We start from the raw sequence: 5464 nt of genomic DNA, 5'->3' as shown, positions 1-5464 counted from the left end.
CCTTAATCTTAAATATATTTACATATGTACATGTCTGTATTTAGGCTTGTATGTATGCCCTTTGCCTCCTACTTCTTTCCTCTATTTCTTTATGCTTTCCTCCTGTCCCAATACCATGTTCAGCCTACATTCTGGTTTCGGTAGTTTCTCGCAGTTGCCTTGCCCTTGGTCACTCCCTACCAGGAAAATATTCTTAACTACAGCATTGTTTTTACATTACATTACAAATTGAAACAGACATTTCTGAAGCTGAGTTCACCCCCTCCTCTGGAAAATATTGTTGGAATTATCTTTTATCTCTTTGTGGGAGAAGGAGGTTTCTAAAGTAGGTAGAATTCATAACTGAACAGAGGCTGGCGAGTAGCTATGAGAAAGATCTGAAGCAACACAAGCCCCCAAAATATAACACGGTGCCGTTTCAGGCTTTAGAGGAAATGATGACCTGAAGGCAACGGGAGATACAGAGGCAGAGCTAGGAGTGAATGACTGCTGATGCTTTCTCATGGCCTCCAAGTTATTTTGCAATTCAGTCATAAAGATTCCTATGTGAGACGTATCCAAGGAAAACTAAAGGAGATTGGAATAAGCACAGAATGTGATATGGTTTCTATTTGGGGGAGATCTCTAAATTATAATTACATAGTAATTGCCAAGAACAGTGCATTTTAATTCCTAATCGTGCTAATCTTCACTTGGCAAGATTATAAGTTAAAAAAATTAGTTTATTTTCTGTTGTGCTGCCCAAGGATATTTAAATTCCCCTGTATTAAGTCATAAAGTAGGATTAAAACAAAGTCATAGCTTAACTCAAATACAAAATTAACATCATCCCCTTTGACATTTGGATCACTGGTGATTCAGAAGGAATAGTGTGGACTCTGACTTCCCTTATTTATTTTATGACTGAAAAGGGATAGGTTGTTAAATAGGAAACCACTTCAAGTGCACTCCAGATACAACCATTCTGGGAAAACAAATGTCTAAGGACAACTAGAGGAAGCTCATTCTGGCTCTCCTAATCCTGTTTCTCTGTGATGACTGTGGTTTCCAGGCTGGCACTACAGTTCCTACACATCTGGTTTTCTCAAGCATCTGCAGGAGTGAGACTGGAAACAGTCAACTATTTTAATGTTTTAAACCTGGTGGGAGGCAGCAAAATTTACAGATAGTCTGATAGCTCTTTTCTTGGGACTGACTACTCAGTATCAAGAGATCTTAATGAAAACTAGCCAGAAACTCTAATCATTATTAACACCCCTTTCCACCCTACCAAATAGCTGCCCACTAAGTACAGGCTTTGACTGTTTACATTTATTTACAAGAAATCTCAAAATACTAAATTTCTAAATGGAAGAAAATTCAAAGGGAATAAAAACGTATTATCACAATGTATTAACTCACATGAAGCCAGACTCCAGAAAATTGGCTCACTCAAGAACTCTTTTGGACAATTATCCTAAATAATATGATCTAGCTCTAATCTAAGGATCTTATCCCAGGACAGACATGCACATGTAAAAATTTTAGAGTAGTGGAAATATAATGGTACTGTATAATTGGTGATAGCGAGGAAGCCTTTTTAGTTTGGGTTGAATCCACAGTAACACGAAGTTTTGGAAATAGAGAGATGGTTTTATTTCTCTAGAAGGCTGGAGGCCAGGAGTGCAGGAGTAATGGAGCTGTATCACAGACATTAGAAGCTAAATCATTTTATTTGGCTTCTCTGGACTTCCTTTGCTTGTTGCACCATGGGCCAAGTTGGCTTGGGGGCCAATTATCATATCTATATCTTAGAAAGAGATTTTCAGGATGTCTTACACATTTCTACTTTCATTTTATTGGCCAGATATTATAATAAAATCTAGATACTATAGAGGCTTGAAAATATAATATTATCTCAAGCAGTCTACTAAGATCTCACATCAGCTACAACGGAATAAAATAGTATCTCTCTGAGTATGGTAGGTCAGTTCCTTTCCCACACCAGATGGTCTATTTTCATTTTCTGTGGTACTTCCTTCCACCTGGGCCCACCAACCTCAGAGGACAATAGCCCAGCTCGGAGGGCCCAATGTACAGGGAGGACCATATAGCCAGCCCCACTGCGAGATGCGACATCTGCACTGACCCATGGCCCTACACGGCACAGCACGGGAGACACAGGGTGGAATGTGTGACTGAGCTGACCCCACCACATCGAGGCAAAACACTGGGAGCGTGTTTGAACTATTAACAGGGTTGTTTTTTTCCTGTTTTTCCATTTTGTTTTTTCTTTTTTTCTCTTCTTTTAAATTTTGTATGTCAGTGGCTTTTTTGTTTGTTAGCTTGTCGTTCTTGCTGCTGTCATCTCCATGTTCTTATGTGCCACTTTGTTTGGTGCTGTCAAAGCCATCCACAATTTTATGCACATATTACTAGATTTTCAGGTCCACCTACATAAGAGAGGCTGAACAAACAATGGGAGAAGAAAATAATGGGACCAACGGTCTCAGAGGGACATGAGAGTGTGGAAGGTAGTGGAAGGGAGGAGGTGTTGGCCAACCCAGGGAGAAGGGAATAATGAGTGGTTCAAAACCATTGTCAGGGAGGGGTTGGGAGGACTGGTAGGAGTGACCAAGGGCAAGGTAACTGAGAGGAATTGCTGAAACCAGAATGAAGGCTGAACATGGTAGTGGGACAGGAGGAAAGTGTAAGGAAATAGAGGAAAGGAGTAGGAGGCAAAGGGCATACATGGAGTCCTAAATAGAGACATGTACATATGTAAATATATTTATGATTATGGGGGAAATAGACCTATGTGCATATATTTATAGGTTTAGTAGTAGGGTAGCAGGTGGACATTGGGCCTCCTCATGCACATTCCCTTAATAAAAGAGCACCTTGCTTAGCTAAACGGTCATTCCATGATACCCACCTTCCCGACATGATCGCTGAAGACAAACGTGTGCATAGGCAAACATGGTGAAGAAAGCTGATGTTGCCCAGCTATTGAGAGATATAGCATCTGGGATCTTAAAGGCTTGAATACTTTCAAGCGGCCATCTAGTCCAGAAGCAGCAAAGCCCACATGGAAGCAGCACACCAACATGTGTGATCATGAAGGGTCGAGGGGACCAGGTTTCAAGCACCAAAGGTGGGGGGCGGGGATCATATAATCGTGAATGATGGGAGCACGTAATGAGGACCCAATGCCCATCTGTAGACAACTGGACATAGCTTGCAGAGGGGTAGTGGGGAGATGAGCCACTCAGGGTTCAGTATAGCAATAATGAAACTCACAACCTTCCTCTAATTCTTAAACGCTTCCTCTCCCCAACTACCATGATCCCCATCCTACCCTGCAAACCTGGTTAGACCAGAGGATGCACAGTGGTACAGATGGGAACTGGAAACACAGGGAATCCAGGACAGATGAACCCCTCAGGACCGGTGATGAGAGTGGTGATACCAGGAGGGAAGGGCAGGTAGACAGGGGGAACTGATCACAAGGATCTACATATAACCTCCTCCCTGGGGAATGGGCAACAGAAAAGCGGGTGAAGGGAGATGCCGGGCACTGTAAGATAAGATAAAATAATAATTTATAAATTATTAAGGGTTCATGAGGGAGGGGAGAGCACGGAGGGAGGAAGAGGGGAAAAAGGAAAATGAGGAGCTGATTCCAGGAACCCAAGTGGAAAGCGAATTTTGAGAATGATGAGGGCAACGAATGTATAAGTGTGCTTTACACAATTGATATATGTGTGGATTGTGATAAGAGTTGTATGAGCCCCAAGAAAATGATTTTTAAAAAATAGTATCTCTCACAGGTGATATAAAAAAAGATAAAATCTGATTGGTCATTTTATTTTTAAGTTATCAAAAATAAATAAATCAGGAAATGAATTTATTGCTATCAATTCAATTCTGACATGTTGTGACCCTATAGGACAGACTAGAACTACATTTGTGAATTTCTGAAACTGTAACTCTTTAAGGAGAGTAGAAAGCCTCATCTTTCTCCCAGAGTGTGTTTGGTGGTTTCAAACTGCTGGCTTTGTAGTTTGTAGCCTAGTAAGTAAACCATGATGCCACCAGGTCTCCTTAATTATTACAGTACAGGCTAAATTTTCTCAGGTGTCATTCTGCAGGTTCAAAAAGGAGTCATATTGAAAATAATAGCTCATCGTTAGTCGTCTTCCTCTTATCTGCTCTGGGTACAAGAATCTCCCACACTACTCGTAGTAAGTATTTTTAGGGGTGTCTAGAAAGAAGTCCTTTGTGTTTTCCAATAATTCAAGTCAGCCTCATGGGGCATGCTCATGATACTGTTACTGCTTTTCTAGCTCATCAAAATGTCATTGTCCAATGACTTCACAACACTTTTTAATATGTTTAAGCCATTGAACTGTATCGTTTGTGAATTATATGTCAATAAAACTTTAAAATTTATACAAAAACAAAAATATATCTTTGTTCAAAAATCTTATTCTTTCCAAATCTCCTTTTCTGCTGTGTCATGGCATACGAGTGAGTCTTTTTATTTATGCTTCCTTTTAAAAAATGACTATTATATTTGGTGATTTACTTCTCAATATCATTGAATTGTGCTTTTCAATCTGGTTTAAAAAACATGTCTTATACAAAAGAAATTTGGAGGGAAAATAAGTAGAAGGGATTTGGGTATTCAGCAGGCTGTAGGAATTTTTCTAGTGTCATTTGACTTATGTCATATTGTCAGCTGTTGATTCAGATTATATCCCCTAAACTTTAGGCACTAAAGTGTTCTTTCCAGCTTGTTTTCCATTCAAATCCCTTCCTGTGCTGCCCCTATTTTACCTTAGAAGGATAACTTTTTATTAATAGGGATATGTGATAAAAGATGAGCAAACTCAGCATCTTTTCCATGGGCCTAAGCATAATTTTATTATTTTTAAATATACAGTTGCTTAGAGAATTTTATCTGAGTATAAAAAATAAAAATAAAAACAAACTCACTGCCACAAGTTGGTTCCAATCCATAGAAACCCTATGGGTTGGAGTCAACTCGATGGATTGAGCCTGGTATAGTAGAAAAAATATTATGAATTTTCAACCTAAAAAGATAAAGCCTGAAATGGTCTTATTTCATAAAAACAAACTACTTCTTTATAATGACCTCAACAGGTATTTGGTCATTACCTCCCCTGGTCCAGACCCACCTCTGATCTTCTCTGCCTTATTCTTTGTGTTGAAGACCTGGCTCTGCTGGCCTACCTCACTTGGGCTTCCTCACCCTGGCTTCTTCTTGGATTTCAGCAATAGGAGACACAGATAGGAAGATGCTCGTGTGTGTATTTCCCTGCCTGTGATTCTATCTTCCCGTGATTCTCTCTGCCTTGTTGTAGACTTGATGGAATTCCTCTACAGAAGCAGCTCTTGTCACAAACTTTCTTCCCTGGAGAATGCAAACAGTTGTGGTGGACTACTCACTGAAAAGTTGGTG

The sequence above is a fragment of the Echinops telfairi genome, unplaced genomic scaffold (genome assembly GCF_000313985.2).
Source record: "Echinops telfairi isolate 266 unplaced genomic scaffold, ASM31398v2 ScPeMD7_7469;HRSCAF=8507_1, whole genome shotgun sequence".
Classification (NCBI taxonomy): Eukaryota; Metazoa; Chordata; class Mammalia; order Afrosoricida; family Tenrecidae; genus Echinops; species Echinops telfairi.
The sequence above is the reverse complement of the archived record's forward strand: the minus strand, read 5'-3'. Positions refer to the sequence as shown.